At 33.3% G+C, this 24,274-nt stretch overlaps 1 pseudogene; it reads left to right on the forward strand.

The window, feature by feature from the left end:
* The first annotated feature begins 4,286 nt into the window (after positions 1-4,286).
* Positions 4,287-11,556, forward strand: LOC131031506 (heat shock cognate 70 kDa protein-like; annotated as a pseudogene).
* The last annotated feature ends 12,718 nt before the right edge of the window (positions 11,557-24,274 follow it).

A 24,274-nucleotide genomic window follows, 5' to 3' on the forward strand; every position in this document is an offset into this window, starting at 1 on the left:
ACACACACATATATATACGTGTGTGTGTGTGTGTGTGTGTGTGTGTGTGTGTGTGTGTGTGTGTGTGTGTGTGTGTTCACAATGCTTGTAAATTGAGTTAAATTTATAATATAGTTTTACATTTTTTTAATTTTTTTTATCCACATCATTGCTCTGAAGTTTTTATTCACATAATTTTTATCTTAAATTAGATTTAGTCATTCATTTAGGCTAATGTCCCAACTCATCATCCATTTGTAATATTCTTTCATCCATGTCTTATTATATTTATATGACTCTTCATCTCTTGCAACTTGAGGCCACTTGTCGATCTTCATTTTTTAACAAGTAACATAATAGTCTAGCCATAACAATTGCCTCTAGAAACAAAGAATCTATCTTTGCAACTATAATTTCAAAGGGAAACAAAGATTTCATTCTGAAATTATTTTTGTTTGACATTTTTGGTTCATTTCTATTTGCCTTCATTTCAAACTCAATATTGAACTTCTTCCAATACAATCATACTAGTGTGACAGGTAATCTTTGCAACTATAATTTCAAAGGGAAACAAAGATTTCATTCTGAAATTATTTTTGTTTGACATTTTTGGTTCATTTCTATTTGCCTTCATTTCAAACTCAATATTGAACTTCTTCCAATACAATCATACTAGTGTGACAGGTAACCTAAATAGGACCTTAGTGGTAGATTTTACTCTCCCATATTTTTTCTTTTCTACATAATATTGGAGTTTATTAAAACCCCCCCAACCTCCTTGTATTGTTTTCATCCTACATGTGTTTCAAATGAATTTGGTATGAAAATCAAGGCCAAGATACTTATATTTTAACACTGCATCAAAAGGCCCTCCTTCAAATTATAAGCTGAAATACTTTTTCATTTTCAATAAGAAAAATAAAATGTTGCCTTTGTCAATATTCACCCACATTCTCACTTATTTACAAAAGAGATCTAAATAGGCTCTCAAATCTTGGGTTGTCTCTGCCATTAGAACTGGGTCATTAACAAAAAGTAGGAGTTACCATATACTTGACCAAGTGGAAACCTACTCCAAATTGGCTTATTCAATCTTATATCTTTGTCAATGTACAATCCAAATAAATTCAAGGATAGAGGATAACCTTGTTTTTCTTCTATATCACTTCCAAAACTTTCAAACAACCTTGATTGTATTTAGATTTTAGCCTTGATTTGGCTAAGTGCATGAAAATGGGGAAAAGAGGGGGTCAAAAATTGCTACATTTTTTTTCTAAAATTAGCTAAACTTGAACTTTGGAATATTGATGCAAGGTACTTATGATAAATTATTTGGTAGAATATTAAAGAGCAACCGCCAAAATATTGTAAAAGCTTCAACAAATCAAACCTTAAATCTATCTTTATTTAACATGGTTAATACAAATTTTACAAGTCAATTATTCATAAAATTTATACTTGTCTTTTGCTATGACAATTTGATTGAGAACATTTTCTTTGTACATCTAAAAAAATACTAATGTATTCATTCATAATGTAATTCATTTTTCCTCTGTCCAATCAGATTAAAATATTAAATATATATTTGTTGTATTTATATAGTTATAATTAAGTATATTTATCTCATTTAATATTGCTATTATTTATTTCATTTTTCATTGGTTGGTGTAAGTGATTAATTCATTTTCATTATTTTTTTTAAACACCTCAAACATTGATAAAAGAACGGAAATAATTACATTCTGATCACAGGGAGATTACAGTTGTAGTGGGTACAGGGCAAAGTAATAATTTTAAATGCTTATTAATTTTATTGTGATTACCTATTCAATGCATACTTAATGCTCTGTATTCTTTGGTTTTAAACAATTTTAGCAATTTTTTGTGTGCGAATTTGACAGAATTCGATAGATTATAGTTTCTGCAACAATGCATGTTTGTTTTTACACATCCTCAATTGTAGACACTCAAAATTGGTCATCACTCTTACGTCGCTAACCTAATTTTTAGCATATCTTCTATATCACATTTGATCTTCATCATATGTTGGCATTGTGTCAATCTTTTGGTTTCAGTTCATTTCGAATCCAACTCTAATCTGTCACGTTCATTCGCATTCGGTCCTAAATCATTATGATTGGCATTTTATCATTTTCAAATAATTCGAATTGGTTTCATCTTGACAATTAGACTCAATTCCCTCTTTGTTGATTATTAATCAGTCATTAATTATCAACCTCTTTATCAATCCATTTCAATCGGTCCTCTGTGACACTCTATCAACCTTTCATGACACTTTATCAAACGATCTTATCAGTCTCTTATCAAAATCATTTATCAATCTTGGGTCTTTTTAGATCTTCAACTTATTTTGTTGTCAACCTCAGTCAAGTGTCATTAATTTTTATCAATTATTAGCCAATCAATCATCACTATTAGGACCTAATTCCACAATCGGGTTGGTATCTTAAATTATTCAAACCATTTCCCCTAAGTTGATTAATTAATAATTATTCAACTCTTTTGTTAACATGTCTCTTTTTGAATAAATAAATTTATATTTATTTATTCACCCTTTTTGTCCATGTCACAATTAATATTTTTATATATTAATTGGCTAATTTGAATTATGAGTGGAAAATTAATTCCACCTCATTTTCCCCTCTCTCATTTTCTCTCCATTTGTCATAGTTTGTTTCAAGTGTAAATGGAATATTTGGAATGCAAATGGAAGTTTCCATTGTCTTTTTTATTTAATGTCTTTTTCTCTTAACTTCTAATGATAATTTCTCTTTTAACTCATCCTTGCACGAAATCTCAACCGTTAGATTGAGTTGATTATTGTTATTTTAAAATTATATGGTATTGTATACGCAAAGACAGGCAAAATAATATTTCAGAATTTGTTCCAAATCTAACACAGATAAAATAAAGCCAATAAACACAGATGATGAAAAATATTGTCTTAAGTTTCATCAATCAGAGACTTAACTAGCAATTATAGAGAATAATGATTATTTACAGTATATTTAGCACCGTGCAAAAAAATAGTTAGATGATTTCACAACATGAACGAAAGTAGTTAGATGATTTCTACAATAAGTACTTACCATGCCAAAAAATAGAGGAAACCTTCTTCTTGCCCAACATTCCAGAGCAAACAGTCTAGCTAATGAAGGATCTTGTAGTAAATTTCATAAGCTTAGAAACCTCTTTGGGATTAATGGCATAATTAAGTAGTAATACCAATAGAGAATTTTAAAAACCAAAAGTGGCATCTTACATTGAGAAATATGGTGTGTTTACAGTAAATTTCACAACAAGGAGTAAGCTTTTGTATACAATATCTGTTCAACACACGAAAAACTAAACTAAACCCTTCAATTTCAAACAGAACTAAAACAAGAAAACTGTTACCGTTAAATTTCATCTTACAGACGTTTAAGAAGCGATTGACCGTGAAAATCAAATCAAATATATAATAGAGTGAAAGTATAAAAATCCTAACACAATACAGGGAGGAGCTATTATAAGAATACCTTGGGAGGAGCTATTATAAGAATACCTTCTTAGCATTCAAGGCTGCCACATCAAGAAATCTTTGTAGAAGTTAAATGTTCCTCAAACTAGTGAGAATGTGGGCATTGTTGCAGAAACTCTAATCTACCGAACTCTGTCGAATTCGCACACAGAAAATTGCTAAAATTGTTTTAAAACCAAACAATACAGAGCATTAAGTATGCATTGAATAGGTAATCGCAATATAATTAATAAGCATTTAAAACTATTACTTTGCTCTGTACCCACTACAGTTGTAATCTTCATGTAATCAGAATGTAATTATTTCCTTTCTTTTATCAATGTTTGAAGTGTTTAATGGGCTCTCGTCAAATCTATGATTATTTACTTTAACAAGTAAATGATGAATTCTTATTAAGACAAGTATTGCACTTGTACTGCAGTCATCATGATTTTTTATTAACGTGCAGTCAATTCAGAATTTCAGAGTAGACTGTTTACTCTACGGTATAGACTTTAATACTTTGATCTATGGCAAAGAAACAAAATAAAGTTTAGATGTGTAAAGCAACCGCCATAGAAACAAAGTAAAGTTCGGATGTGTAAAGCAACAGCCATAGTGGAGGTGCATTTATTTCTATACAGCTCATACTTTTGGTACGTGCCTGCAGAGACAATAAACACAAGACCTATCATACAGATGAGCACCACATTGCAAATACAGTCTTACCTTGTTGAATCAACAGTTCACATTTCAAAAGAGAGAAGCAGAAGGCAGCTCATAGAGTATGGAAGGAAGGGGGAGAGGCAGGGGTAGGGGCAGTGGGAAAGAGCAAGAGAGGGCCATTGGAATAGATCTGGGTACAAGCTACTGTTGTGTTGCGGTATGGCAGTCGCACCATAACATGGCTGAGATCATTGTTAATGAGCAAGGAAACAGAACCACTCCTTCCATGGTTGCTTTTACCCAATCCCAGAGACTTATTGGCGATGCTGCTAAGAACCAGATTGCAACCAATCCTGTCAACACTGTCTTTGATACCAAACGACTCATTGGAAGGCGCTTCTCTGATTCTTGTGTGCACGATGACATCAAATTCTGGCCATTTACTGTCATCCAAGGGAAGGATGATAAGCCTGTCATCCAAGTAACTTTCAAAGAAGAAACTAAGTTATTTGCGCCTGAAGAGATCTCGTCCATGCTGCTCATGAAAATGAAGACCATTTCTGAAAGATATCTTAAGTGCGAGTGGAGAATGCCGTTATTACTGTGCCTGCTTATTTTAATGATGCGCAGAAGAGAGGCACAAAGGATGCTGGTAATATTGCAGGCCTCAATGTCATGCGAGTACTTAACGAGCCAACGGCTGCAGCTATATCTTATGGCTTTCATGATGTATTTACTGGAGAAAAAAACGTTGTCGTCTTCGATTTGGGTGGAGGTACGTTTGATGTGTCAGTTTTGTCTGTTCAAAAGGGTAAGATTGTCGTCAAGGCTGTTAATGGGGATATGCATTTGGGAGGTCAGGATTTTGATAACAGAATGCTTAATCTCTGTGTTCAAAAGTTCAACACAAAATACAAGGTGGATATGAGTAAGAGTGCCAAAGCTCTTCGAAGGCTTTGTTCAGAATGCGAGAGAGCAAAGAGGAATTTGTCATCTGAGGAAGAGACTGTCATCGACATTGACTGTCTTTATTGTAAGGAAGCAAAGGTGTGCGGAAACGCTTCCTATGCTAATCTTGAGAGGACAATTTTGCAAATTTCAATTTAACTATCACAGAAGTCACAAGAAGCAAATAGAGTAGAAGTAAAACAAGAAACACATAACATAGCGATTATCATGGGAAAAACCCATACGGGTGAAAAACCCATATGGGTGAAAAACCCCACACTCTAAAACCTGCATAGTATATTAACAAATCAACAAGAGATTACAATACACTTGCAATGCAAGTTCTTATAAGAGTATCACCTCAATTCAAGCTCAGAGAGACTTCATTAACATCCTTCTAGCACCCAGCCTTGCAAACCAAAACTCCATGATACAAACTCCTCTTCAAGCCCTCATTATATAAGAATTTTACAACTTGGAAACCATTTGTGGTTTTACAATACCATGGGCAAAACCTCCATGACATGTGTTGCCCACCCTTGACATTTGTTTTTCCAAGATAAGAAAACCAGGTTAAAAGTAGTTACTCACGTCCAAACTCTTATCCCTTATTTTTGACCCTCATAACCAACATGAAATATGTCATATAATCTCTAAAAATGGCCCTCCTATATTATACTATGGACAAGGCATCTTTTAACAACTCTTATACCTTTTTCCAAGGCACCAACACATGGGAAACCTCCCAACTACATTTGGAACAATTTACTAAAAATTGCAAGGTTGAGACACATGTATCTCAACATTCTCCCACTTGTCGAATACCTTGCAAGAGTTAGGGGATCCATATTACCATGGACTCAACAGTCAGGGGCCAAGAGGCCCATAGACTCCGAACACCATCTGAACTTCTTTGTGCTCACGGGCTTAGTTAATGAATCAGCAACATTCACCAAAGTTTCTACCTTCTCCAGCTTCACCCTGCCTTCCTCGACCATATCTCTCACAAAATGATATTGTACGTCAATATGTTTGGTCCTAGCATGAAAAGTTGGGTTCTTCACTAGGCAGATTGCACTCTGACTGTCACTATAAATTTTCACTGCACCATGTTTAAACTCTATATCTGAACATAATCTCTTAAGCCAAATGGCTTCTTTGCAGGCATGAGTAGCTGCCATATACTTTGCCTCTGTAGTGGACAAAGCGACCACAGCTTGTCGCTTGCTCATCCAGCTAATTGCACCACCAAATAATGTAAACACATATGCACTGGTGGATCTTCTTCTATCAACATCACCAGCCCAATCTGAATCCACAAAGCCTCTAATATTCAAGTAATGCTCATTTCTTGTTCCATGAAAACATATAGAGTACTCTGCGGTACCCCGCAAGTATCTAAAAACTCTTTTTACTGCATCCCAATGTGCTCTTCCTGGATTAGACATGTAACGGGAAAGAACTCCCACTGCTTGGGCAATATCTGGTCTTGTACAAACCATAGCATACATCAAACTTCCAACAACACTTTGGTATGGTACTCGACTCATCTCTTCCATCTCCAATGGGGATGTAGGACACTGTGAACTAGAAAGCTTTGTTCCCATTGTAACAGGAACACTCAATGGTCTAGAATCTTGCATATTAAATCTTCTCAGAATAGTACCAACATACCTACTCTGGCCTAGCCAAAGTTTTTTGTTTTGTCTATCTCTTACAATTTCCATTCTCAGAATGTGTCTTGCTGCACCAAGATCTTTCATATCAAATTTTGCCGAGAGTTGAGATTTTAATTCTGCAATCAAACCTTTTCTTTTCCCAATAAACAACATGTCATCAACATACAAGGCAATAACCAGAAAATGATCACCATCAAATTTGAAATATATACAGTGATCAGATTTAGACTGCACAAACCCCAAACTCAATACATATGTATCAAACTTCTGGTACCACATCCTAGGACTTTGTTTTAAACCATACAAGGATTTCTTCAACTTACAGACCAAATTACTTTTACCTTTTACCACATAGTGCTCTGGCTGTGACATATAAATTTCTTCCTCCGAATTTCCATGAAGGAAAGCAGTTTTTACATCCATTTGTTCGACCTCTAGATCATAAGCTGCTGCAATAGAAAGTAAGAAACAAATGGATGTCATTTTGGCTACAGGAGAAAAAATTTCACCATAATCTACTCCCTCAACCTGGGAGTAACCTTTTGCAACCAAACGTGCTTTGTACTTCTCAATTCTTCCATCTGAACCTATCTTCCTTTTAAACACCCATTTGCAACCAACAGGCTTTCGTCCTTCAGGCAATGGTACAAGGTCCCATGTGTCATTCTTCTTAAGGGCTGCCATCTCTTCATCCATGGCAATTTTTCAGGACTCTGAATCATTCATACCAAGAGCCTCTTCTACAGATTTCGGTTCATCAATATTAGCATTCAAAGCAAATATGCATCTCCAATCATCAAGAGAATATCCATACCTTTCAGGTGGTTTTCTTTGTCTAGTAGACCTTCGAACAAGTTCAGGTTCAGGTTCTTCTTCTTCCTCTGATGATTCAGAACTCGTAGAGCTCTCATCAACTTCCTGTCTTTCTAAGGGCCTCGATTCAATTTTTTCAGGTGTAGCAGGCAGTTGAATCACATCTTTCTTTTCTTCCTTTTGTTCTGGCTGCACTGTAACAGAAGAAGACTTAGTTTCTCTAAAAATAACACTTCTGGAATAAAATATCTTTTGTGCAACAAGATCCCAAAGCTTGTATCCTTTCACACTATAACTGTATCCAATGAATATACATTTAACAACTTTGTTATCCAATTTTGTCCGCTTCTCCTTTGGCACATGAGCATATGCCTCACAACCAAAAACTCTCAGATGACTAAGTGAAGGCTTGTGGCCCGACCACGCTTCCATTGGTGTTTTATCAACAAGAGTTGATGTAGGAGACCTGTTTATCAGGTAGTAGGCAGTGGCTATAGCTTCAGCCTAGAAATTTTGTTCTAGACCAGCACCACTTAACATACTCCTAGCCTTCTCCATCAAGGTCCTGTTCATTCTTTCTGCAACTCCATTCTGTTGTGGAGAATACAGAGTTGTCTTCTGCCTCTTAATACCACAATCTTTACAAAATTTGTCAAAATCATTGGAGCAATATTCACCACCATTATCTGTCCTTAAACATTTTATCTTCTTTCCAGTTTGCAACTCAGTCATTGCTTTAAATTCTTTAAAATAACTGAAAACTTCAGCTTTACTCTTAAGAAAATAAACCCATGTTCTTCTACTGAAATCATCAATGAAAGAAACATAATAAACTGATTTACCAATAGAAGAAACATCAACTGGACCAAATACATCCGAATGGATTAGGTCCAAAATACTTGAAGACTTATAAGAACTGGAGTAAAACTGAATGTGGTTTTGTTTTCCATAAATACAATGTTCACAAAAGTCAAATTCAAGATTGCAATCATTCAACCCATTAACAATGTTCTTATTTTTCAAAGTTCCTAGACCCTTCTCACCTATGTGACCGAGTCTCAGGTGCCACAACATTGTCTTCTCTACAGACAACTTTGATTCGGTAGACAGAGCACCCTTGGGTACCCAAAAACCATGACCATCTGCTGAAAGAGACACCCTCTCCTTTTCCAACATAGTCTTTATCACAGTCTTATTAGAAGTGCTATTGCACTCAACTGTGCATGCATCAAGCTGGTACAATGTACCCATTCTGCTTCCTCTTGCTATTACCATAACACCTCTCACCATTTTCACACCTGCTTCAAAAAATTATACATGCACACCCGCATCTATTAGTTTGCTAACAGATAACAAATTTCTTGCTAGTCCTGGGATATGCAAGATACCATCAAATCTTGTAGTTCTACCATCAAAAAATTTAACATGAACACTTCCACGACCAACAATATCAAGAAAGGAGTTATCACCTAGATACACCTTACCACCATCAAACTTTTCATACTTACTAAACCAGTTTCTAATAGGAGTCATGTGGAAAGATGCACCTGAGTCTATCAACCATGCATTGTCACCTGCACGAGTGGCCAAGGCTGCAATAAAAGCATCTCCATCTTCCTTCTCGGACTCAGAATCAGAATCTTGCTTCTTCTTCTTTTTCTTCTTTTCTTCTTTACAGTCCTTTCGGAAATGTCTGGGCTTTCCACAATTCCAGCAAATTACCTTGGACTTACCAGGAGATTTTGATCTCCCCTTATTCTTGGACTTAGAACGACCATTCTGCTTTTCATTCTTGCCTCTTTCTTTTGGTCTTCCTCGAACACTCAGAGCCTCTTTGGCATTCAGAGAAACCTTCCTTCTCATCTCCTCAGAAAGTAGAGAACCAACAACATCCTCCATCTTCAAGACAACTGCAATGCTCCCTATGGCCATCACAAGGCTGTCCCATGAGTCTGGCAACGAACATAGCAGGATTTGGCACCTTCCTTCTTCATCCATTGGTACCCCAACTGAGGTCAACTGAGTCACCAACATATTAAAACTTTCCAGATACTCAGAAATTCGTCCACCTTCTTCCATTCTCAAGGAATGCAACTTCTTCCTCAAGAAAATTTTATTCACAAGTGATTTTGCTTGGTAGATCTCACTTAGCTTCTTCCAGAGCTTCTTCGCAGAAGATTCTTCGTGGACATTAATCAAAATTGAGTCTGCAAGGCACAATCTTATGAGACCTTTAGCTTTTCTATCCATTACATCATATTGTGCAGCTAAACTCGGATCTGCGAGCCTTGACTTATTTTCATCGACTGCATCCCATAGATCTTGATCAATCCATAGATCTTCCATCTTTAGCTTCCACATTTCAAAGTTTGTGCCAGAAAACTTCTCTACATCAATCCTCCTTGATATACTTGCCATCTTTACGATCCTGCAATACAGAAATGAAATACTCTGCACAAGCTCCCACTCAAATTTTGATTAGCTCAAAAAACCCTATACCCAACAAATAGAACCAAAACTGGCTAGGCTCTGATACCACTTGTAAGGAAGCAAAGGTGTGCGGAAACGCTTCCTACGCTAATCTTGAGAGGACGATTTTGCAAATTTCAATTTAACTATCACAGAGATCACAAGAAGCAAATAGAGTAGAAGTAAAACAAGAAACACATAACACAACGATTATCATGGGGAAAACCCATACGGGTGAAAAACCCCACACTCTAAAACTTGCATAGTATATTAACAAATCAACAAGAGACTACAATACACTTGCAATGCAAGTTCTTACAAGAGCATCACCTCAACTCAAGCTCAGAGAGACTTCATTAGCATCCTTCTAGCACCCAGCCTTGCAAATCAAAACTCCATGATACAAACTCCTCTCCAAGCCCTCATTATATAAGAATTTTACAACCTGGAAACCATTTGTGGTTTTACAATACCATGGGCAAAACCTCCATGACATGTGTTGCCCACCCTTGACATTTGTTTTTCCAAGATAAGAAAACCAGGTTAAAAGTAGTTACTCACGTCCAAACTCTTATCCCCTATTTTTGACCCTCATAACTAACATGAAATGTGTCATATAATCTCTAAAAATGGCCCTCCTATATTATACTATGGACAAGGCATCTTTTAACAACTCTTATACGTTTTTCCAAGGCACCGACACATGGGAAACCTCCCAACTACATTTGGAACAATTTACCAAAAATTGCAAGGTTGAGACACATGTATCTCAACATTTATAAGGAACATGATTTTTCTGTAAATGTTAGCAGAGCCAAGTTCGAGGAGCTGAACGCCGAGTTATTTGAGAAGTGCATAGAAATAGTGAGAGAATGCCTACATGATGCTCAGATGAGCAACGATCAAATCAACGACATTGTACTAGTGGGAGGTTCGTTGCGTATTACAAAGCTACAAGAATTGCTGAAACAAAATTTTGGGCAGGAAGAGGTATGCAACAAAGTAAACCCCGACGAGGCGGTTGCTTATGGCGCAGCCGTGCAGGCGGTAGCATTGAACAATGAAGATGTGACCCTTGCGCTCACGGATGTCACACCTTTGAGTCTTGTAACTGAAATTGATGATGATGCAATCGTCGTAGTTGTTCCTCGAAATACCCCAATTCCCACTCAGAGGAAGAAATATTTCACTACGTCATATGATGATCAGACTAGTGTGAATGTTGGTGTCTATGAAGGAGAGAGAGCATTGATCACACAAAACAATTTGTTGGGCGAATTCGATTTGAGTGGAATTCCGCCGGCCAGATGTGGGGTGCCAAGTGTAAAAGTTGGCTTCAAAATAAGCGAGGATGGTATTCTCACAGCTTCTGCAGAGGACGAGGGTAGCGGAGCAAGTAAAGAGATCACAATAACCAACGTCGGTGGAAGATTGAGCAAAGAGGAGGTAGGTGAAATGATAGCTAATGCAGAGAAATTTTGAGAGGATGATGAAAAAGTTAAAAAGAAGAATATGGCCAGAAAGAGTTTGGAGCACTTCATTTACAACATGAAAAGTAGGGTAACTGAGGCCAAAGCCAAACATAATATCAAGACATCTGTTGAATAATGCCCAAGAATGGTTAGACGACAATGAGGACGCCGAAGCTTCTGAATTTGAAAACGAGTTGAAAGAACTCCAGATTGATCGGTTACCTGATTTTACCAGGAATCTATGAGGTATGTCAATTTCTGAAAATATATGTTTTTAAATTCTAAAGTCAAATGTGTTGATAACTGGTTCAGAGAGAATAGGTCAGGTTCAAAATTCTACAAAATGACCATTAAGGATTTCCCCTGTGCCATCATCGGAGCTTCAATTCAATTGTATTAAAGCGTTTCTTCCTGAAAATGTTTTTCATGAGTAAAGATAAAACACAAGGAATTTTTTATCTTCGTAGATAAAAGTAATATAATAATTTAAATTTTACCAAAATTTAAAAACGTTGAGTGATTTGTTTTTCAGTTTGGAGGATAAATATTTTTAAAATTTTAATAAGAATTAAATTTCATTTTGTTTTTTTATTAGTATAAATATCTCAAATGTATTTAATTAAAAAATTTAAAATTATTTTATTTTTTAATTTAATTATTTAAGTTTATTTTAGAGTTTTATTACTTATTAAAATATATTTATTTTAATTTTGATTTTTAAAATGTTTGTTGAAGATGTTTTAGTTTTTATTTACATAATCGTGACATGGAGTTTCGTTACTTGTAATTGCATAACATCTTTAAACATAATTGATGATCACTTGATCAAGTTTTTTTTTAAATATTAAAAATAATATTTTTGAACTTTATTATTTATTTATTAATAAAGTATTGAAATGTTGTAGATAACTTTCGGTTTTTTTATGTAATTTATATTTTTTTAATCATAAATTCAAATAAAGTTACTTTTTTTTTAATTTGTATCATTTTTGTTCATGTTGTTGTCATCTTGTCTTATTAAATTTGAATATGTGCAAATTTATTTTTTTAAAAGGGTTAATGTTAATCTCTTTAAGCTTTAACTTCATCTATGACCACCTTTCACATCAATATGTTATACTTAGTGAGAGGTTCCTCTTTTTTTTTTGTGATTATGTAAACAGAGATAAATAATTTTGAAAAAAGAAAAAAATAGTAACTTTTAAAGTGGGTACGAACATGTTTGAGAAAATGAAAGAAAATGTATATTAGCCTTACTTATAAATCTAATTTTAAAATTTAAAGCTCTACCATTTTCAAGTTTTTATTTTATTTATTTATTTTTAATTGAGTGTTTTGTGGTTTTTAATTAGAAGGTATATATTATATTTATTTATAAGAATTGAGTTTTGGTGAGTTTTTAGTCATTTATAACTAGATCAATAATTATTTAAACTTTAGAAAAAATAAAGAAAAATATTTTTACGTATTTATAATTTTTATTATTAGTAATATTTTGTTAAAATAGAATTCACATGTCATAAATTTAAAATTCAAACATATTTTTTTACTTCCAATTTTATTTTCTAACTTAATTATGTTTCCTTACGATGAATGCAGATATCAAATAAGTCCATACCCTCTTCAATTCCTAACATTTCAATCCATCAAGTTGTCGTCATCTCTTATTCTATGAGTATGGTAAACATTTTTGCGAAAGAGAAAAAAATGTCTAAGCTCCACCTCATATGTAACACTTTTTACATCTATACACTATATAGATAAAGTTTCTTATTTTACCTTTATGGTTAAAGAGACCTATATTGTTTGATTGTGAGTTGTTGACTTGTACATACTTTAATAAGACTATTGCTTTCAAAATAATATAATGGAGACTAATCTTCATTGCCAAAAGGCCTTGAACATTTAGAGATAGCTTCTCAATTAATTTTCTATGAGAAATTATATTCAAGAAATACTCATTAATAAGACATTTCAGAGTTTAAAATTCAATTACATTTCAAATAGATTTTAAGATGAGTAAGTCAATAAAGCTACAGTATAAAATTTATAAAAAGATTTAAGAATTTGATTGAATATTGGAGTTGATAGCTAAAATAAATGTCAAGATGATATCAAGAATTTCTAAATTTTTATCCCTTATCAATAAATTGCATACATTAGCATTCACAAGTGATCAAATTATGTTAATGGGACTATAGAAAAACAAATTTTTTAACTAAAATTTGTACGAAAAATGTATCTTTTAGATTGATTAGTGGGGGTTCTTATTGAGGCCTCTATCCGTAATCATGAAGATTTTTTAATGGGACCCATGTCCCTACAATCGATTTTATAAGATTATCAGTTTAGCTAACACTCTACCAATGAGGGATACTATTGAAATTGCATGCAAACTCCCATTTCTCCTATTATGACATTACTATAAAAATTGAATGCCTCTCCTTCTCACCTTCTTCCTCATTATATGCTTCACCTTTTTCATCTTTCACTATTATAAGTTGGTTACTTGAACTCCTTTGATCTTCACCTATAAGATAATTGCTTTTATTCCTTCTTGCTTTCCAACATCATTACCCACATGTTTGTTGTACATTATTATTGGAGTAAGAATAATACTCTAGGATTCCTATCAACAGTAAGATATCATTAGTAATTTGAACACCTATCTCCAACATGAGAACCAAGTGATCATATAAATTGACTAGAATTGATCATTTGACATTTTATATAAAAATATTATATATATTATTAAATTATATTTTTTTAAGAAAATACTTAAATTAAATTAAAATTTATTGAAAATGGTATATAAGTGATAAAAAATGCCCTTAAATACTAAGCAATAATATTTTAATTTTTTTTGTATGAATGTTTAAAGAAATAGATTTTTTAATTATAATTTTGACTTCAATGTTTTTACAGAGGAGTAATATACCCCTTATATCCTTGTTTTGTTCGAGTTATCTTGTATTAGCTAATAATTATTTATTTAATTATTAGTCTATTAAACTCTACGCTTAAGCTAAACTTAGGCATGTAATAAATATTGTAGGTATTTAATAATTATTCTAATTATTAAATACATATTATCCCTTTAGGGTTTCTATTATCCTTTTATAAGGATTGTATTGTACTTGTTCATTCAATTGATTCCCTTTCTGAATGATAATCTTCTTCTTCAGAGCATTTATGCTTTTTTGTTTTATGTGCCTCCATTCTTCTCTTGTGACAGGTATTTGCATGCAGGTGTTCTTGGGATCTTTGAAGTTGTATTTCCTCAACTTCTTCATGGTATCAGAGCCTACATCTGCTGCTGCTTGTTCTTGATTTTTCAGAAGATTTTTTGGAGGAGGGTTTCAAGTTTTTTACAGAGTTGTTTTTTATTGGATCTAGGGTATTTGTTTTGTTTTTTAATCATTTTGGGCTCAAACAGACCTCACTGTTGAGCTTAGAACGCCCCAAAACCCCCATTTCCATATAAAATTTGTCAATTTTTGACAAATTTGGGTTCTGAAATTTTTTCTTTGGTTTTGCCCTTTTTTTTGCACGAATTTTGAGAAATTCATCAAAAAAGTATTAAATAAAATTAGAGCAGTTTGGGCCAAAATAGACCTCACCGTTGGCTTCCGAAGGGCGTTTCCATTCATTTTGATATATAATTCGACCTATTTCAGTGACAAGTGCATCTAGGCCTGATTTTTTCATTGGCACGCTTTACGAGGAACAGAAATCCGTACGGCTGTACTTGCAAATGCGTCAAAAAAATTTCATCAAAAAAAAAAAATTTAAATATTTTTTTACCCTTTTTATGCCCAAAAAGAGGGGTTTTTTCTTTTGGCCATATCTTGGGTATACGGAGTCGTTTTTTTGAAAACGAATAGGCGTCGGAAAGCTGGTTCTGAGCCGGACCTCGTCATGTTGGTAATTTTTTCCAATTTTTCTGTTTGACTATGTTTTTTTCAGTCAAAGTGGGTTCTCTTTTTTGCACTCCGGGAGCCATAGAATGAGCATCTGAACTTCATTTTTCGAAAACTTTATATTGTTGGAAAGCTTGTTCTGTGCACTTTCCAGCCATATGAGTTTTATTTCTAGATTCTTCTCCATGCATTTTTTATTCATTTTTTTGCTTTTCAGCACTCTGGTGGATATCTTGGTTGTTTCAAGTCGTGGGATCTCTTCTCTGGGTAGGATGTCTCTATTTTGGTTCTCGTTTCTATTTCCAGTCTTCTTATCATTGTAGCATTTCATTTATGCAAACGCACTGAGATAAAGTGCCATCATGCATTGTTTACTTGGGATCTTGCACATCTTGTGCCTTGTTGTACATGCACTATTGATAAAGTGCCATGAGGGGGTCGATGTTTGCATGTTGTTTGCCATCTTCCTTTGTCCAGTGAGTGTTCCTTCCATGACATTCACCTCATGATGTGTGTCAAGTGAGTGTTCCTTCCACAACACCATGTACTTGTCTCAGCACCTTTGATGTTCCTGGTTCTTCGTCATGCAGTTCTTCTTGGCTGTCCTTTTCAGTGTTCCTGTCCCTCTCCCTCTTCAGCATTATGGGGAGGTTTGTCCTATTGGTTCTAATGCTTCCTTGGTTCAATTGATCAGCTCTTCAGGCTTTGGTGTCTCATGCCATCTGTATCTTCGAGTTCAGTTGTTTGCCTTTGTTTGCCATCTGATTCGAGTAGTGTCATTTGAGGGCACTCATGCAGATTACAGTCTTCTCTACCTGGTCATGTTCTATTTTAGTGGAGGTTCTTCAGATCAACAGTTACTCTTCGACAGTGTTTGCAGCTATTTCTTCCTTCAGTGGTGTTCTTGCTTTTTCCATTTTTTTTGGATAGAGTTTTTTTCCCACATGGTTTTCTCTATTTCTCCAGTTCATAGAGATTTGGTTGTGATTGGGTACCTCATCAGGCCTTGTTGTCGGGACCCAAATTTGCCTTCATCATGTAATTGCATTTTTTGCTTCATGCATTTAGTGTTTTAGCTACTCCCTAAGTTCATCTTAAGGGGGGGTGTTAGAGTTATCTTGTATTAGCTAATAATTATTTATTTAATTATTAGTCTATTAAACTCTACGCTTAAGCTAAACTTAGGCATGTAATAAATATTGTAGGTATTTAATAATTTAAATACATATTATCCCTTTAGGGTTTCTTTAGGGTTGCATATCTTTAGGGTTTCTATTGTCCTTTTATAAGGATTGTATTGTACTTGTTCATTCAATTGATTCCCTTTCTGAATGATAATCTTCTTTTTCAGAGCATTTATGTTTTTTTGCTTTATGTGCCTCCATTCTTCTCTTGTGACAGGCATTTGCATGCAGGTGTTCTTGGGATCTCTGAAGTTGTATTTCCTCAACTTCTTCAGTTTTTTGCTCACTTTTCCCTTGTACACATGCATTAATGTGATTATCAATTTAACCTAGGTTATCTCCACTATGGTGTGTCTTATTTATGGGACATTCTATTTTTTTAAAATCAAATAGTTTTTAAAATATTAATCATTTAATTTTCTAGGGGTTCCATCTAAAGTATTTTAATTAAATAGGGTTAGATGAAACACCTATGTAGGTTTACGTGGCTGGAGGTAGTTCTTGCTCTGTACAATAAACCTATCGCTAATAAATCCTGCGGCACGAATGTGGCTTGTAAGCAACATTGGAGCTAAAGATTGAATTTTAAAAAAAAACCTCATCACTAAATGCGAACATGATAGCGACAGCGTTTCGGTCGCCGCCAGGAAGGAGGCTCTTAGCGAGCAATTTTTTTTTAGCTTACTGACAATTTTTCGGGCTTAAAAGCCCACACTAAAGTCTATCGACTAAAAATATGATGAATATATAATTTAATATACTCTTCAAAATATCAACAAACCATTTCATACAATTGTCAAGTTCAAAGACAAATGACTAATATGAAGAGGACAATGCTTAATATATTATAAAGTAACCACCAAATTATGCTTAAATTTCTATATAAAAACCTCACCCAATATTAGAAAACTTGAAAACTTTGACATATATAAAATAATTAAATTATGAAAATTTCCAAATATAAATGTTAACCATTTATAAAATTTAATATACAATTCACAAATTATTTACCAAAAATTTTCAATAAAATAATTCATTTTGATTAAAAACATTTAATTTATGTCTAATTTTTTTTTGAAAATTGAAAATGAGTGAATTTCTTTATTTAAAATCTACGTTATGAAAAATAGATTGAAAAAATGTTCCCCATCAAATATGTTGTCATATACTTTAAAACTAGCAATTGCACCTTAGTGTGCAATGGGTATACCGAAAGAGGTGTGTGAGGTGAATTAGAAAAAAACATTGGTCTATTTTTTTGCATATAATTGGGTAATACATGAGGTCACTTCTTAGGTCATAATGTTGTTTATGCAACAAAGTTCTCATTAGAGAAGTGATAGCTTCAAATTAACTATGCATCCACTTATAGCGATCCAATCATAATCGAAACAAAACCTTTAAATTGACAAGAAAATCAAGTTTCATTACCAACAACACATGGTGAGAGCGAGAGAGAGGTTGAGATAGTGCTAGAAGCAGGGAGAATTAGAGGGGCGAAGATTGAGAGAGAGATAGGTAAAGAGATAAAGATAGAGATAGAGAAGAAGAAGATAGCTCGATATAAATAGAGTTAGAGAAAAAGATGGAGAATAAGGAGAGGAATATGGAGAGGAGGAGAGAGATATGGAGAGATAAAAGAGAGAGGGGAGAGGAATAAATAAAAATGGAAAAGAAAAATAAAAAGAGAGAAAGGGGGAGATAAAAAGATAGAGATAGTAAGTGATATATAAAGAGATGGAGAGATATAGTGGTAGAGAGAGATAAAATAACTAGATAGAGTTAGAAGGACAGATGAAAGAAGTGATAGGGATATATATATATATATATATATATAGAGAGAGAGAGAGAGAGAGAGAGAGAGAGAGAGAGAGAGAGAGAGAGGCATGTCTAGAGATATAGGGGAGAGAGGAAGATACAGGTAGAGATGAAAATAGAATGAGAGAAGAAGAGGGAAAATAGATAGAGAGATAGAGAGAGGTACAGGGAGATAGAAAGATAGGGGGATATAGAGGAAGAGATAGAGAGAGATCTGTAAACAAAGAGGGAGAGATACATATAAATAGATGGTGAGATAGAGTGAGAGATAGATATCTAAGGAAATATACAGAGAGGGGGAGAGGGGGGGATATATAATGAGATTGACAAACAAAGAGATCTAGGGATAGACACATAGAGATGAAAAGAGGGTGAGAGAAATAGAGGGAGATAGAGGGAGAGATGCACATATATTGGAAGAGAAATAAAGAGATGTAGATATATACATGAAGAGAAAGAGAGAGATGGATAGAGATAAAGAGATAGATAGGGGGATAGGGAGTGAATGAGGAAAGATAGAGAGAGAGAGAGAGAGGGACGAAGATAATGATATATAGATTCAGACGAGGATTTAGATGTATGGAGATAGAGATAAAGGGGAGAAGAGTGAGAGAGAAATAAGGTGACATAGACAAGTAATAGATAAAAAGGTTTAGACCTTAGAAAGAGGGAGAGTGATAGGGAGGGGGGAATATAGAGAGATAAAACTGATAGAGATAGGAAGGGAGAAATAGGGAGTGTATGCTTAGAAAGAGTAGAAATAGAGAGATATAAAAAGAGGGAGTAATGAGGAGAGAGGAAGATAGGGAGAGATAAGATAGAAATATGGAGAGAGAGAGAGAGAGAGAGAGAGAGAGGTGTATAGGGATAGAAATATATGGAGATAAGGGTAGAAAGGAGAGAGAGAATAGATATAACTTGTAAAATATCTAGGTGGTGAGAGAGAGGAAGAGAAGGAAGGAAATGGAAAGGGGGAGAGGGAGGCATGGAGATAGAAAGATAAATATATAGGAAGTGATATGTGAAGAGGTAGAGAGGGATATAGAGAGAAAGTAGGAGAGACGAGGGAAGAGGAATGTATAAGATCTAGAGATAGAGATAGAGATATCAAGGAAGAGGGAGAAATAGGGAGTACATGTGTTTGTGTGAATGAGAGAGATATAGAGATAGAGATAAAGAAGGAGAAATATGGAATGTGTGTGAGTGAAAGAGATATATATAGAGGGATTAAAATATATAAATAGACATAGTGAGGGAGAGAGGGAGAAGGAGAACATAGAAGTAGAGATATATAAAAAGAGGGAGCGAGAGGGGGAAAGGAGAGATACAGAGATAGATATATAGTGGGAATGATAGAGGGGGCAAAGAGAGAGATACGGGGAGAGGTAAGGAGATATAAATAGCCCAGAGAGAGATATAGCTGGAGATAATAATCAAATGGCATGTTACCCTTAGTATAACTCTTCGAGGACACAACTAGTTATAAATTATTGGTATGAAATGACTAATCGATAGTTAGTTGCTCTCTCTTGCTCTAAACGTTTAATTTAGGTTTGAAGTTGGAATTTATTTTATTATATAAATTAAAATAAATTTCAAATATTTAATTACTCTAGAATAAACAAAAATTTAATAAGATAAAAATACGAGTTAGATTAATTCTAATATCTTTTAATTATTATTTATAATTCCAGAAGAAGACATAAATAATTAAAATTAAATTTCAACTTAATTAATAAATAATCTTGAAAAAAAGTAGAAGAATTAAAATAAATTAAAAAATAGAATATCTAATAAAAGAAGGTAACATTAAAAATATTTTCAAATTAAGTAATATTTTAATTCTAAATATGATTATTCTACAACAACTAACATTTTGATAAGACAAAGAATTATAAATTAAATTATTTTAATAATTAGTTCCTGCGTTTGATGCAATTTACTTTTTCACCTTGTCCAATGAGCGGTAAGAATTTTGAGAGGTTGAACGCTGAAGCAAATGTTGACAAATTTAAATTAGAATAATACTTAATATGATAGTATTTATGTTTAATATGATTGGTGAATGCCGTTAAAATATTTGATTAAATGCAATTAATAATAAGAAAATAAATAAGCCCAAAAACTTTAAGAATGCAATAAATCAAAATCATTAAATGCGTATGGGATTTGATGCATTTTCTGGAAACTGTGATTATCTGGAAACTTCCCAGACAAATAAGTTCGATTGTTTATTCATTTCCATGTTTTCTAGCTCATTTCGCTACGTCTGTCCACAAAACTATTGGAATACCATTCTAAAGAGCTGTGTAACTTGACATAACTTTTACAGAGGTCCATTGCAAGAGCTGTGTAACTTGACATCGCATTAATGCATATTTGTGTGGTAGCTTTGTTTGTCTATTGATGTTTCTAGCTGTTTCTAAATCAACTGTTGGTTTGTGGTGTTCTGCAAATACATAAAAGCTTAGCAGTGGCTTATTTCAGGCAGCCAAGAGAAGCGGATACTTTTATTTGAGTACTAAAGAGGTATGTTTAGAAAACCCTTGTTTCTGATCCTAAATCTGTGCAATTGTTGGATTCTTCATTCTTGCGGCAAACGGTGCAAAGTAATTTAGCCAGAACCAAATCCTCTGTTTTGTAGCTGTTTTTTCAGGTTTATTTCTCTTTTCTAAATCCGTTTCTTTAGTTTAGAGCAGATGCGTTTTTCTAAATCTGTTTCTTTAGTTTAGGCGTGAAGCTGTGTTGGGTGTTACGCTCAGCCATTGTAAACAATGTAATGCTTAGTGCTTTCCAAAAGGCAAAATTCTGCAGGTTTCAAAATTTATTCAAAATTTATCTGGCATGTTACAATAAACAAAAATGAATTAAATGGAAAATCTGAAATATAAAAAGAGGGTTCTAAATAAAACCAGGGATACAGCTGAACTCGTTCCTGGTATAAAAATTCTTTTAATTATAAGAAAATTAAGAAATTGTGATTAGCTTTAATTTTCAAATTGGGTAAAATACAATTGACACCCTGCCGTAACTGACAGTTTGGCCTAAATTTCCATTCAATGCGAAAATTCCTGGGCAAATTAGAACATGAAAAGGGACAGGAAAACGAAGCCATTCTTCCTGTACCTCAAATTTTTAACCAAATTGAAGGACTTTAAAGCAATATAACCTGAAAACCCTTCTGCGATTATTAAAATCCAAAACCCAAGCAAATGACAATCCAGAATTTTCACAAACTCCTCTTTCCCTGCACTGCAAGTCGAAACAATTCTAGAAGCTTCGAAAACATGCTTTGCCAGCTGAATCGCCAGAGTGCCCACGTAGCCTGCTCCTCCCACAATAAAAACGCTCTGTCCCTTTTGAAAATCAATTGTATCGAATGCCTGCAGTGCGGTTAAGATCGCAAGCGTTAAACTCACAGCTTCCTCGAAAGACAAATTGGTGGGCTTCAACGCCAACAGATGCTCTTCCGCCACCGTGAACTCTGCCAGAGTGCCCACCTGCTTAGTGTTTCTTGCCTGCGTACATGATACCCCGGCACTGCCTGCGAACCACACCCAAAACAAAAAGGGGAAATAATTAGGTTTTGTGCTCAGCATACAAAAATGGAGCATCCTCTTCTCTGTATATGATTTCAACGCTCACTGCGTTTACTCCTTGTCCAAAATTGGGGAAGATGGAACAATTGGTTTATAATCATAAGCATGTGCCACATATACATAAAACAAATGCCAAATGTGCAAATTAAGCTATCCTTATATGCCATGTGCCTACTTTTCAGCTGTCTGTCCAATGCTCTGAACGGGTTGTTTCATTTGTCTGCCAGACAATGAAATAGTTTTATTTCCAATAAAACATAGTAGTTGAGAATCTATTATAGCAGATTTCAATAAAGCAAAGTAGCTCAAAATCTATTTTGCAATAATATATTTGAATAATAATCTTATACAAAATTTAAGAGAAATTATTAATCATAATGAAAAACTAATAATTATTCAAAACATTTCATATGTTGGCTCAAACTCAAAAAAGATATGATGTCAGCGATTAAAGCTCACTCATCATCATCACAATATATTACAAAACTAAAAAAAATCATTTTATTCAGTTCTTTAATATACTTTAGTGGTTTATTTGTATTGTATGCATTTATTTTTTATATATACTTTTTATTATGATGTGATGTGTGTATTTTAATCATATATAATTTTATTTTATTTTATTTTATTCTATTCTTTTATGTCTTTGATAAATTTTAGTTATTACATTATCTTAAAATTTATTAAATTATCAAAGACTTTTGTATTATAAGTGTTAGTTACAAAATTATGCCACTTGTTTTCCAATAAATTTTGTTATACTTATTGTTCAATGAATTTATTTTTTTTGAATGAAATTTCTAATATTTCTATTTATTTTTTATTTTACATAGCTATATAAATCTTATTTTTATTTCTTTTTGTTGATCTATAATACAACAGTGGATGTAAAATTTATTTTTATTTTTTGAATATTACATATTTGAATTTACGATTAAATTTTGAATACAATATTTTATTAAATTAAAATAAGATTCCACATGTTACCCTTAATTTCACTCAGTGTAGAATCAAATTATCATTTTTTAAAATATTTTTTAATAAACTTTTTAACCATAAATCATTCAAATCTGTGAGATATTACTACATCAAATGCGCATTCAATTTTTTCTCCAATGAGTTCTTTCTAGCCATACATTTTTCGTTGCCACATTTCTGCCCATTTATTTATGTTCATGTAGATTTTCATTCACGCCCATAGGTTTGTCATTCACTGGGCACACATTATCATTATTAATAGCATAGATTTAATGTATAAATAAATTAGGTGAGCAACATTATTCTATCATTACTATTAATAAAAATTGGTATCATCTCTCTCCAGATATATATGTTGCCATAACATAGTTAATAATTAAAATTGGTTTGAAGAGTTTGGAAATAAGGTGAATTAAAATAAATAGGTAAAAACTTAACCTTTTATAAATTTTTAATGTTTAAAATTAAAATAATAGAATAAATTAAGATAGCATTGTCATTAGTAATTTTAGTTTTATTTTATTTTCATCTTTTTTAGTTTAATTATTTTCCCTTTTCAATAAATAATTCTCATTTTTTATTTAACTTAAGGTTTTTTCTTTCTAAGAAAATAATTATTTTTTTACTTACAATAAATGTATACTGAACTAAGAGTAATACTATGCAAATGTTACTCTAAACGAATCAATCGTGCCAATTTCTTAAACCGCCTTATTGTTGCAAGGGTTCAACTCTGAGTAACCTATATGTCGAAGAAAACATCAAACAAATTTTCTATAAAGACAAACTTACCATTATGGTATTCACCTATGAATACAATGCATGTGTTTTTCTTTTGAAATAGAAAATTAACCAATCATTTCAGACTTGACAAAAAAATCTACTTCAATCTGCTACTAAATTAAAGTCTACTGCCTTGAATTTCATCATGAAGAAAATACAAATAGAAATTTTATTTGTATATGTATCAATATTTTATGTCATTACAATTATCATAATTACTTCCTTTATCACCAAATCGATTTTCAACACTATAATACATTACCTTTTGTTTCACTCAAACAATCTCGTATATCTAGCATCAACATAAACCTTCTCTAACTCCCCTCTACCCCTCATACATTTCCTTTTCTCCTTTACCATCCACATTTAAATTTTGAGGATGAGGATGTTTATATTTTTTAAATTTTAATTTTGGCAAATCAAATATCTAACAACAAAAATATTAT

The sequence above is a fragment of the Cryptomeria japonica genome, chromosome 10 (assembly GCF_030272615.1).
Source record: "Cryptomeria japonica chromosome 10, Sugi_1.0, whole genome shotgun sequence".
NCBI lineage: Eukaryota > Viridiplantae > Streptophyta > Pinopsida > Cupressales > Cupressaceae > Cryptomeria > Cryptomeria japonica.